Raw genomic sequence first — 13,893 nt, forward strand, 5'->3', positions numbered from 1 at the left:
AACGTCAGTGAGAGGTTCAAATAATGCCAATCACCATTCATCTCTTCCACATATGTACTCACTCAGGTTGAAAGAAAAGTGTGAATGACCTTTGAGAGACCCCCTACTTGCTCTAGAACACTAACTTCATAACTGACAGGACATTCTATACAGACTGGGACAAATAAGAAATACTTCTTTAAATCACAGTATAAGCAACAGGGGTCTTAACCTAGCTCTGATTGCTGTTATTTTTATCTTTTTAGTCTTATTTTATTCTTTTTTGAGATGGAGTTTCGTTCTTGTCGTCCAGGCTGTAGTGCAATAGCATGATCTTGGTTCATTGCAACCTCCACCTCCTGGGTTCAAGCGATTCTCCTGCCTCAGCCTCCTGAGTAGCTGGGATCACAGGCATGCGCCACCATGCCCAGCTAATTTTTTTGTATTTTTAGTAGAGCTGGGGTTTCACCATGTTGGCTAGGCTGGTCTCAAACTCCTGACCTCAGGTAATCCACCCGCCTCAGCCTCCCAAAGTGCTGGGATTACAGGCATGAGCCACTGTGCCCGGCCTGACTGCTGTTAATTACTTGATGGCTGGCATAAATTTTGTATCATGATATTAAAATTTTTATATGAACTTAGTCTTTTACTTCCAAAATTTGTATTTTCTTTCATAATCCTAATAAAGAGACAAAAATGCCTACATAGGCACTAAAATTGAGAATCCAGTATAAATTAAAATTGAAGACACCCTAATTTTCAAATAATGTCTAAATGATTTCCAAGAGAATTACAACTTGCAATCATCTGTGTATGTTTTCCAGTAGAAATATACCAAAATAGATAGCTGCTGCTTCTATACTTTTCCAGTAATTGTTGTATCTGTTCCATGGGCATTTATCATATTCTTCTGTTATATACATACCTTATCTCTATTAGTGGACTATAAGCTCCTAGCAGACAGAGAACATAAGATTCAGCAGTTCAAGCACTGAACTAGTAGTAAGGTCTTGATAAATGACAACTGAATGAAGGCATGACTGAGGTTAGCTGAGGCAAACAAGTCTATTTCTATAAGCTTTTTGCAAAATAGAATACAAGTGAATAGAATTTAGATTCAGATCCTTTCTTCATGAAAGTATCATTTCTACTAAAGATATGATGAAACTGAAATAAATTAAACTCAGACAAAAGTCCTATTTCACTTGTAATTTTGCAGTTTAACATTTTTATGATATTAGTAAGGTCAATGATTAATTTCATTCTAATTTTTATTAATAAATATAATAAGGTGGCATTATACTAGAGTCAAGCCTACCAGCTTGCAAGAATTGTAATTTTAGCGTTGAGAATCAGCACCTACTAGTGTATGAGTCTACAAATATTAGTGACTAGTAAAAACAATATTATGTAGATAATATTTAGTTACTTATTATCATTTATTGCAGCTATATAAAGACATAAAATTATCTCAACTCAAAGGTAAGAATAAAGTACACTGATTTATCTTCAGGAGCAACTTAACTCTCAGTTCATATTTGGGAGAAAGAGATTCCATAATATGCCAAACCAAAAATTAAGTTATTGTTTAAATGTGATCATGTCCATAATTTATCTCCCTAGGATTCCCTATTGTTTGTTTCTATCTGCAACTGAACAAAGTGTTCTATCACAGGAATCAAAGGAATTATTGGCTGGGCACAGTGGTTCACGCCTGTAATCCCAGCACTTTGGAAGGCCGAGGCAGGCAGATCACCTGAGGTCAGGAGTTCAATACCAGACTGACCAATATGGAGAAACCCCCTCTCTACTAAAAGTATAAAATTAGCTTGGCATGGTGGCGGGCACCTGTAATCCCAGCTACTTGGGAGGCTGAGGGCAGGAGAATCGCTTGAACCCAGGAGGCAGAGGTTGCGGTGAACCGAGATCGCGCCACTGCACTCCAGCCTGGGCAACGCAAAGCTCCGTCCAAAAAAACAAAAAAAAAGAATTATTAAGATATATCTATGACTCCGATGAATGAGGAAGATTAATACAAGAAATTAAATTAAATCACAGTTACTGGTACCACTAGAACATGCAGAAGATATCTGACCACTTCACTTTCAAAGAACATCTTGAAGGAAACGATGTCTCAGTCACTCACAGGTAATCATAACAGAACCACATGTGAGGTGCCACAGCTGTAGTTAAAAGCCACCACTATAAACCAGACACACTTTGGAATGTGTATGCTTTCAGTCCTTGCAATAAAAATATGCCCTACCAACACTCACTCCAGTTAATGAGTTTTTAATTGGTGAAATCATAAGCGATTTCCCAATATGACTACAATATTACTGCAATATAAGTGACTAACAATTAGTATGTTTTTATGTATTATATTTTGTGTAATCTAAAATAGTCCATAGAAAATTTTTACAAAAAATATATATATAAACGGTCTTCAATGGAAATTACTTAGCAGTTAATTAGCACCGATCATTTATTTAAATTTATGAAACTATCTTGGATACATCCTTTCAGTATTTATGACAACTTAAAACAGTGTAACTTATAAACCCTTTCACTTTAATTTTTTTTGAGACAGAATCTTGCTCTGTCACCCAGGCTGGAGGTATACTGGGCTCAATCACAGCTCCCTGCAAGCTCAAACCCCTGGGCTCAAGCAATCCTCTTGCCTCAGCCTCCTGAGTAGCTGGGATTAGAGGTGTGTGCCACGACCCCTGGCTAGTTTGTTTGTTTGTTTTGTAGACTTGGGTTCTCACTATGTTGCCCAAACTGGTCTTGAACTCCTGGACTTGGCCTCCCAAAAGTATTGGGATTACAGGCTTGAGCCACTGTGCCAGCTGAAATCTGCTCTTTAATTCTAGAAGTAACATCAATAATTTTTTTTAGATAAGTAGATGAACAGATTTATATTCATCTCATAATTTTTCAGTTTTAAACCTACGTGTTTTTTTCTGGTAATCATTCTAGACTAATAATCCAAAGTAGAAAAGCATGTAATGTTCCATTTCTTGAATGGTTGTCTTTCTAAATAAGTCCTCATCAATGGCCAAATGCATTAGTAATCCTAACATACAGTAGAAATTCTACAATCATAAATACACCACACACGTATAGAAACTATAATGGAAATTTATTAACTGAGGCCTTAGCAACCAACATTGTTATAAGTCATGAAAATCTCAGATTCCTTTTACTCAGTACAAGAGACCTGATGGGGGGCTGGGAGATAGAGGGTGGAAGAAGACTGCAGAAGAGAAAGAACATCACCCTGACTGACACAGCAAGAGATGAGGGAATCAAGGGAACAGACTGAATTAAGGTGAAGTTAGTAGCCTGCTGATTTCTAAGTACTTAACCACACTATTAGAATCATTCTCTCAAAAAGAATGGATTAATTTAAAAGGAAAGTGGTACAATCTGCAAAATTATCTCATTTACTCCACTAGGTGAAAATGATTGCAAAGGAATGGGAATGAACTATCAAAAGAAAAAAAAGTCACAAGAAAATCGAACTGATAACAGCTAGACTGAGAATGAAAAGAACCTCCAAAGGAAATCAAAAGTAGTAAGAAGAGACACTTTCCTGAAAAATGTGTGCTCGCGAGCAGATACATTTCCATAGCCCTCATTTGCAACTTAAAGCTGTATCAAACAATATAATTAAAAACAAATTTTAGGGATATATTTTGCAAACTCAACTAGAAATCAGAATTTGTTCTAAAGTAATAAAGAACCAACTGCCTATGGTATGGCTGCTGCAACAGTTTTATTAGAGAAAGTAATCAAAGCAAATGAAGTTCTAAACATTTTGGCACGTCAGTGTGCTGGTAGAGAGAACAGTGTTCCTTCTTGGCAGCTAATACCAGAATTCCTTATTGGGTCAACCATGTTCCATCCTAAGAAGAAACCACTTTGCAAAAAATAAAAGAGGTAGGTGTCAGGAAAGGAGGCATTGGAGTAAGCTCTGTTTGGGGAATGGTTCCAAGAGCAGAACAACCCCAGATTTGTTATGCTAGGACAAAAGACATAAGAGAAAAGAGTTGGGCATTTATTAGTGGGGTGGCGCAGATTTAAGAAGAAATGATTATAGGGTTTAGGATTATGTGAAACAGAACCTCCTCTACCTTCCTTATGAATCTAAGATAAACCCTACTTGGCTTTATGCTTTTCAAGCAAATGGATTTTTCCTGATGGAGCTGAAACATCCCCAAATCTATTCCTCTTCTAGTCTCCTATATTTTCTTCAAAATTTGAAAAGAAGAAAACACTAGATCCGCTGCATACAAATATCACTTCTGAATAATTTTCCTAATACAAAAGTATGTTACACGCATATTTCTTTCAAGACTTCGTTTTTGAACAATGTTTCTTAAAAAAAAAAAAAAAAAAAAAAAAAAGACAAGCAAGGGTACAGTAGCACAAAGCGAGCCATTGAAATGCTGCATCTTTGTACATGATTTTGGATGCATAATTAGAATTTAACTACTTAGATTATATTAAGGATTGTACCACTACATTTTTACAAGGTTCATTAGCCTAATTATACACTTAATTAAAACAAACGTAGTCACACATGTTAACATTTTCAATTCTAAGTATAAATTACAACCAATGATAAAACTGAAAATAAGTAACAAATGTTTTATTGACATCCAAATTGGCTGAGTAAGTCTGAGTTTTGCGTTGATAATGTAAACTACCACAACTGCCACCCAGCTGTATGGAAATGATTATAATTCATCTTAATAAAGGTTGACACAGTATAAACATCACAACGGTAGGGAAGGCAGAATATGAGTGGGCAGAATAGGGTCTCATCAACAAGAACCGCTCAGCTCCCTGAGTACAGCCCATGGGGGGCCAGCAACTACCTACATGAGCCCAGAAAGTACTGCCACTGAAAGCATGGACACCAAAAGGAGAAAGTTTAAAGGAATGCCAAGTTAAAACTTTAAATCTTAATTTTTTTTTTAGAAAAACTTCAATGAATGAGATAAATCAGGCCAAAAAGGTAAATAAAAATGGAGAATTCCTTTAGATTACAGCAGAAATCACAGATGTCATATTGCTATATATAAAGAGACATGATTCATGTAAGTGTAAACTGCAACTTGTCTCTCTAAAACCAATGCGTATGTTATAGTTCTTTATTATAACAAATGAGTCTGCGGCTGAGAATGCACAATTGAAAACTTTCAGACAAAAGACTATTGATTCAGCAAATAAAGTTAAATTGCGTTTTTTTCAAAAGTTATTAAATTAAAATTGAGTACTCAAAAGTTCAAGAGCATATTTATTCTCAGCTAGTTTGTGAAGCTCAAATTGACTGTAATTCTTCATTAGCATATGTACCCAATTAACTAAACAAATATGTATTGGGATTCTCAATTTTACGATATAATAGTAAATTTTCTCCCAGATTCATGACATAAGAGGAAAATGATCACTTTCTCTGATTGGGTAGACTAATCGCTACCTACCTAGAATACCAAGCACCAGAATACCAAGCACCACTGGAGGGAATTTCAAGGCACATAACAAAAGATAAATTGAGTATAAAATCTCTTCTCATGATTTGATCATTCTTATTAGCTGCCACTGCCAAGGACCTTGCTAAATGATTTACATATATTTTCTTATTTAAACCATACAAAAGTCATGATTCCTATCCTTCATATGTAAGGAGTAGGGCTAAGTGAGGCTAACTTGCCCAAGGCCACACTACGTAAAAAATACTGAGCAAGGTATCCTTCCCCAGTCCTGACAATCCCCGTGCCAATAAAACAAGGACAACATAAGGTCAAGTCAGTCACTGACTGACACAGAGAGGTAATACAAAATTCCCAACTCCAAATCTGGGGAAAATAAATTGCATTTCCAATACATAATAGAGCAAAAAATGATAAAGAATATCTTAGATGAACAAAAGGGTATAGCAAACAATATAGTTTTTTGTGTGTGTGTACACATTTAGTTTTATTGTAACAAAGCAACCTGTACACTTTTAACGTTTAAAACTGAGCATCATCTTTCCTTTCCAGCAAAACAAAAAGAAAATTTAAAAATATACAGGAACAAAATTACAATAGGGAATGTCAATTCCAAATAAGATCCTACAGGTTCTGCTGACTCCCCCATTGAGTGGCAGGGCTCAAGTCATCATTAGGACAGAATTTATTTTAAAAGTGTCATCTTGGCCGGGCGCGGTGGCTCACGCCTGTAATCCCAGCACTTTGGGAGGCCGAGGCGGGCGGATCACGAGGTCAGGAGATCGAGACCATCCTGGCTAACACGGTGAAACCCCGTCTCTACTAAAAATACAAAAAATTAGCTGGGCGTGATGGCGGGCGCCTGTAGTCCCAGCTACTCGGGAGGCTGAGGCAGGAGAATGGCGTGAACCCGGGAGGCGGAGCTTGCAGTGAGCCGAGATCGCGCCACTGCACTCCAGCCTGGGCGACAGAGACTCCGTCTCAAAAAAAAAAAAAAAAAAAAAAAAAAAGTGTCATCTTAAACTGCAAGGATGTCTGTCAAATATCACAATTAAACATGCCAAAGGAGAAGCCATGTTGTCAAAATGCCCACTTAACCCACCCAAACATCTCAAACCCACCCTTTGCTGACCTTCTATAACCTCATTTTTTTTTTAGTTTTTTTTTTTTCTTCTTTTAAACAAGAGAAAGTAGACAGATACATGTTGGTAAATGCTAACTGTCCATATTCACATAGAGACACAGTGTACTCTCTGAGCCCAATATACAGAGAAAGGAGGAAAAAAGCTAGAATTCTATGCACTACTGCACAGGGGCCTAGCGCCCTCCAGCTTCCAGCAGAGCGAAGGGAGAAGGTTTTTCTTTTTTCCCACAGAGCTCGGTGGTGTTGATTCCATACAGTTTTTGTTCAGACAGGAAGGGATAAAAATGACAAACAATATAATTATAATCATGTAAATCTTAGTTGAGGGGAGAGTGAAGCTCAGATTCTGCTGAATTAAATGGATGAATATGGTATGTCTCAAGACCATCCAAAGATGTTTGACTACTAGTCTTGTAGACAGAGAAACACCAGTTTATATTTGAGGGGCAAATTATTCAAGACATGAATGCAGGATGTAAAAAACAAACTTTTATATTTCAGTGATTTTCTGAATATAGATTAATTACAAAATACAATCTGCATATAGATTATTTTAACCACCTTCTAATTAATCTATATTCAGGTTTAAATAGAATGCAAATAATAATACTTATGAAATACATATTTTCCAACAGGGTCACTTTTATTTCAACTCAAAAACGCAAAACATTAAAAGTATTCTCCTAGTGGCCAGAAGTGATGGCTCACACCTGTAATCCCAGCACTTCGGGAGGCCGAAGTGGGTGGATCACTTGAGCTCAGGAGTTCCAGATCAGCCTAGGCAACATGGGGAGACCCCACCTTTACCAAAAATACAAAAAATTAGCCAGGCATAGTGGTGTGTGCCTGTGGTCGCAGCTACTAGGGAGGCTGAGGTGGGAGGATCACTTGAGCCTGGAGATCCTGCCACCATACTCCAGCCTGGGTGACAGAGTGAGACCCTGTCTCAAAAAATATAAAGAAAGAAAGAAAGTAAAAAAAAGAATAAATCAATTTTAAAAATAAAAAATATTCTCTTAGAGATGTGATTTCATTTTTCAGCTTCATGATGGAATTTATGGACAATAATGTAACTAAGCAAATAAATAAAGAGGGGAAAAGTCATAAAAATAAACTTTAACACAGAAATTGAAGAAGCTTTTTCCAAAGGATGTTGACACTTCACCTGATATTCTGAATATTGTATTGAAGATAAACAGATGAAAAAAATTATTTGGGATAAAAATCAAAGTTAATCAGACAAATCAAATGATGGCAAATCTGTAAAAAGTAAGTTGAGAATAAATTAATAAATAAGATATGTGCCAACATGAGTCAGTAGCAGAAAGCCAGACCCACACCCAGAGTCCCTTCATTTCCCTCACCACCATCTTCACAGGGCCTGATTTTCTAACTGTGAAACTTTAGATTTTTCCTTAAGTCTTATGATTGACAAGTAGATGTTAAGAAGGATTGTTCTGTGAGTACATACTACTAATGAGAGTACGGTAAATGGGCTTATATGGTTTTTTTCAACTTCCCTTCTTCCTGAGAATCAAGGACATGCACTGCTGGGAATTAATATGTAGTTACAACAAAAGAGGCTTTCTTATCAAACAGTAAGTGGAAATCAAAATCCTGTACACTCTTGTCCCCCAAAGATATGAATAGAAAACAGAGGTGAAGAAGTTTTAGACATGAAAAATACTAGAATGTAAAACCATCATGGCAGCCATTTTTATTTGTTTGGTTCCCTAGGGCAAGGGCTGACAACTGCAGCCTATGAGTCAATTCAGCCAGCAATCTGTTTTTGTAAATGAAGCTTTGTTTATATCTTGTCAATGGTTGCTTTCATGCTACAACGGCAGATTTTCTGGGCCATGATGCCTAAAATACTGATTATCTGACCCTTTACAGAAAGTTGTGAATCTTTGATCTGAGATATCAAAGGCACCAAAAATGCTAACTAGTAGATACTAGATCTTAAAAAAAAAAAAAAAGTGTATATAAACACCAACATACAATTACTATTTTCACAAGGAAAAGTAATGTGAAACAAATTTAAGTGCCACAGACTTAAGAATAAAGGTAGATGTAAATAAGTGAGAAATGTCCATTATAGAAAAGATCCGGGCCAGGCAAGGTGGCTCATGCCCGTAATCCATGCACTTTGGGAGGACAAAGCTGGCAGATCACTTGAGCCCAAGAGTTTGAGACGAGACTGGGCAACATTGGGAAACCCCATGTCCACAAAAAATATTAAAAATTAGCCGGGCATGGAGGCACTTGCCTGTAGTCCCAGCTGCTTGGGAGGCTGAGGTGGAAAAATCACCTAAGCCCGGCAGGTTGAAGCTGCAGTGAGCCACTACTCTCTAGCCCGGGCAACAGAGTGAGAAGCTGTCTCAAAAGGAAAAAAAAAAGATCCAGAGAAGAAAACTTTAGGCCGGGTACAGCCGCTCACACCTGTAATCCCAGCACTATGGGAGGCCAGGGTAGCAGGATCACTTGAGGCCAAGAGTTTGAGACCAGCCTAGGCAACAAAGCGAGACCCAGTTTCTACTTAATTAATCAATTTAAAATGTTTTAGCCATAATTGTTTTCCATAGGGGAAAAGATTTAGAGTATCTACTTTAAGTTAGACTATAAAGCCCAAGTAAGAAAAGTAGTAATTTTTTTTTTTTTTTTTGAGACAGTCTTGCTCTGTCACCTGGGCTAGAGTGCAGTGGCGCGATCTCAGCTCACTGCAACCTCCACCTCCTGGGTTCAAGCAATTCTCCTGCCTCAGCCTTCTGAGTGGCTGGGATTACAGGCGCACACCACCACGCCCAGCTAATTTTTTATTTTTAGTAAAGACGGGGCTTCACCATGTTGGCCAGGATGGACTCGATCTCTTGACTTCATGATCTGCCCGCCTCAGCCTCCCAAAGTGCTAGGATTAAGGTGTGAGCCACCGCGCCTGGCCTATGCCTCAGCCTCCAGAGTAGGTGGGACAACAGGTACCCATCACCACACCTGGCTAATGTTTGTATTTTTAGTATACATAGGGTTTCACCATGTTGGCCAGGCTGGTCTCGCACTCCTGACCTCAGGTGATCTGCCCACCTTGGCCTCCCAAAGGTCTGGGATTACAGGCATGAGCCACCATGACCGGCCTTATTTTGTTTTTGTTTGTTTAAGACAGGCTCTCACTCTGCCATGCCAAGCTGGAGTACAGTGGCATGATCATGGCTCACTGCAGCCCCAAACTCCCAGATTCAAGTGATCCTCCTACCTCAGCCTCCCAAGTGGCTGGGACCATAGGTGTGTGCCAGCACACTCGGCTAACTTTTGTGTTTTTTGCAGAGACAAGGTTTTGCCATGTTGCCAAGACTGGACTTGAACTCCTGGCTTCAAGTGATCCTTCCACTTCAGCCTCCAAAAGTACTGGGATTACATGAATGAGCCATCATGTCCAGCCTCAAACACAAAATCTTATCATTTCATAGGTCCAGTCCCTATTTTAGCACACAATTTTATATGTTGCTTTTTATATACTTAACATTATATCATAATCATATATCTATTTCATGAGAAAGTATCAGAAATACTTCTTAACCACCATCCAGGCCAGGATGTATCATTACCGTTTCTTTGTTAATATAGTAACACCATACCTAATATGGATAGTCTTGGGTTCATTTGCTCCTGTGCTGATTACGCTTCACTAAGCAGTACCTATGGTCCTGTAGACCAATACCTACAACCAGGTTCTAGAAATATTAAAAAAGAAAAAAAAAAAAAAAAAAGCAAGGTTCTTCTGCCAAAGGTAATCACAATTATTTGGCATAACCTTCCTGAAAATAGTGGCATTTGTGGTTTAAATAAAGAGATTATGTTTCCTATTCGTTTTTGAGACAGAGTCTCACTCTGTCACCTAGGCTGGAGTGCAGTGGTGTGATCTCGGCTCACTGCAAACTCTATCTCCTGGGTTCAAGCAATTCTCGTGCCTCAGCCTCCCATGTAGCTGGGATTACAGGCACCTGCCATCAATGCCCAGCTAATTTTTGTATTTTTCATAGAGACGGGGTTTCATCATGTTGGCCAGGCTGGTCTTGAACTCTTGACCTGAAGTGCTCCACCTGCTAGACCTCCCAAAGTGCTAGGATTACAGGCGTGAGCCACTGCGCCCAGCCGATGGTTCTCATTTAAATCAGGAGGAAATGAAATGATATGGATGAAATAAAAATTGATTCCAAGGTAATGAAACATTTTAGGTAAATGTTTTTCTACTAAGAAAATAATTTAAAAAAAGAAATCACCGAAGTAATGAAACCGTGAATGAATAGTTATAGATGAGGATCAGTTAACTTTATTTTTGAATAACATATACAAGGAAATAACTCAAGAAAAACATCATCATGGGGAAGATAATATTGTCTCTCTACCTATTCGTCTCTATTTCTAAATATCAGCAGGTAGTCAACTAAGACAGGGGTTGGAGGATGAGCTAATTGTCATGAATGCCCCTGATTGAAAAACATTCAACCTAGTCTAGAAAATAGCTTTGAAAGTAAGCAGTGCAAGATTCTTATTTTAAAAAACTTAAGCCAGCCATGGTGGCTCACGCCTGTAATCCCAGCACTTTGGGAGGCTGAGGCGGGCGGATCACTTGAGATCAAGTGTTCCAGATCAACCTGGCCAACGTGGTGAAACCCTGTCTCTGCTAAAAATTCAAAAACTAGCCAGGCATGGTAGCACATGCCTGTAGTCCCAGCTTCTAGGAAGGCTGATGCAGGAGAATTGCTTGAACCCGGGAAGCGGAGGTTGCAGTGAGCCAGGATCTCCAGCCTGTGTGACAGAGTGAGACTCCATCTCAAAAAAAAACCAAAAAACAAACACAAAAAAACCAACAACAACAAAAAAAACTTCATCACACATCAGGTCACAACAAGATCTAAATGGCTGTAAAAATCTCTCTAACATTAACTTCACAAGCTTACATTACTATTTTCCTTAATGACATTTGATATTTGAGGTAGTCTGGGTTGTGTTCCTTCTCTTCAAAATATACAATTGGTATTCTGCATTATTCGTTAGACGCTCTGACTTTGAAAATCTAAATGAGAAAGCAATACTGACATGTATTTGTAACTTTTATAAAAGTAAGTATTCAGTAACTGTTATTCAATTAGTTATCCTCCAAAATTGAGAAGGCCCAAGAATGACTGGAATTTTATATAAGGGAAGTTATCTTGGAAATTTCTACTTACATATCATGAATATATATTATTGTATTCCTACTAGATATATGTGCAATTTCTTAACTTCACTTAATTTCTTCCTTCCTGCTACACTACATTGCTTAATTTACTCTTGCACAAGCCACCATGAAGTTGACACAGCTACCTTTACAAGCTATCATCACATTTAAAATCATCTTCCGCAACAAGCCATTTTCAGTTGCCTAATTCAGACCATTCTTCCCCTATCAGCTCACAGAGCACCTATTATATAACTATATCAACATTTATCACATAATTGTAATTGTGTGATTTCTTGGCTATCACTCCATCTAGACTGCAAATCTCTGGAGGAAGAACATATTCCGTTCATCTTTGTTTCCTAGCACCTAACACAGGGATTGTCACAACAGAAATGCTTGGAAAGGTTTCTTATGAAGTAACAGGAATCCATTTCTGAGCATTTCTGAGAATGAGGAAGGTGGGGATCTCTGAGTTCTTGGAGATTTGTATCTGTCAATCTGAACAGACCGCCTACTTTTTCTCTCCCATTGTTAACCCATCTGTGAGGAACCATGACTATCAATTCCACAAAGAAGCTTAACCATGTAACACAGGTATTGGAGAATCACAAACTATTTCTGTTCTGCTTCCATATGAAAATTGGTGATGCCTAAGAAGAGGTTATAAAGAATCTGTTTTTCTTAAATCTCTTTGTCTCTTTGAAAATCTCTGTGCACGACTTTCTTCATTAAGAGCCAAACTAATAGGGCTTAAAAATGACTCAGCTATAAAAGAACTTCTAGTTCTGCAAAGACATACTTGTTTTCTTGAATCTGTTTGGTGTATCAAAACTAAATGCCATGGTAACCAGAAACTGTGGTGGATTTTGTGAAATGCCTTCCTTTGACTTAATCTAGATAGTAAGTTTATTTTTCCATCTTACTCTCCATTTGCTTTAGGCTTTTCATCTGTTCACTTTACCCTAATATCCTTTCACAGTGAGGTAGAAAATACGCAATAAACGACAGAAAATATAGTAACATGTAATTGAAATGCTGGCTCAAAGCTGGTACAGACACAATTAAATCTCATTTGTGATGAATTATGCTTCACAAGCATTTTAAGGCATATGCATATTGGGAAGCTATAATCCATGCATTTTACCTTATCTTTTTTTTCCTACTCCAGAAAGAAATGAAAACAAAATTTAACTTTTGAGGTAATTTAGAACTCAATTTCTTACACGAAATAAAGGCAAGGCCATGTTGAAAATAATATTGTTTAACTATAAGTTATTTGAAGAAATTTTAATGCTTCTCTAAAGTTAAAAAAAAAAAGAATTTTAAAGAGAATTAAAAAGTAAAAGCAGCCACAACTGTATGAATATAACACCACTTGAAAATTCAAGGTGAATGTTATACCTTGTTATGTAACACTACCATTCAAGCCTCATTCATACTCCAGCAGAGTTCTAAGTCAAGTTTCAGCTTTAGAACATTGCATGAACCATGAGAGATGAAATCTGAACTCACCACAGTTACTTACAAGTAACAAGAAAGTACTACCATTGTACAAATACTCATTTAAAAAAATAAAATGCATAGTTTAATCCCACACATCTATCTTCTACAACACCCTAGATGCCTGTAATTACTTGACAACAGTTTAAACTATGTTCTACGGTCTCAGTCACTGCTATAAGTCTACCCTCCAACTTCCCCACTTTTTCTCACCATGTAAAGAAAGTTAAAATAAAAAGAAAAAAAATAAGGTGATAGCAATAAAAGAAATAAGTTAAAAATTAAAAAGCCAAAATAGTTCATTAGAGAGCAAGTAAGAGAAGATGCAATTAAATTAAACAAGTTAAACATGCACAAGTTCAGACTCATGGGAAAGGATGCGGTGCACCTCACTTGTCTGTGACAGAGGTCTGCCAAGCCTTTGTTGGAAAATCAATTCATACTATTTGAATACATTAAAACCAAAAATATCACAACAGTCCTTTCACACATAAAAAGGAACAGAATCAAGGAAACTGACATAACATTTGAAGTTTTTAAGGATGCAT

General features: G+C 37.5%; 1 protein-coding gene across 34 annotated transcripts in view; it reads right to left on the minus strand.

The window, feature by feature from the left end:
* Positions 1 to 13,893, minus strand: part of PARD3 (par-3 family cell polarity regulator) — a 707,905-nt gene that overhangs the window by 275,742 nt on the left and 418,270 nt on the right. The window lies entirely within an intron of this gene.

Source organism: Pan paniscus, chromosome 8 (assembly GCF_029289425.2).
Source record: "Pan paniscus chromosome 8, NHGRI_mPanPan1-v2.0_pri, whole genome shotgun sequence".
In the NCBI taxonomy this organism is placed as follows: Eukaryota; Metazoa; Chordata; class Mammalia; order Primates; family Hominidae; genus Pan; species Pan paniscus.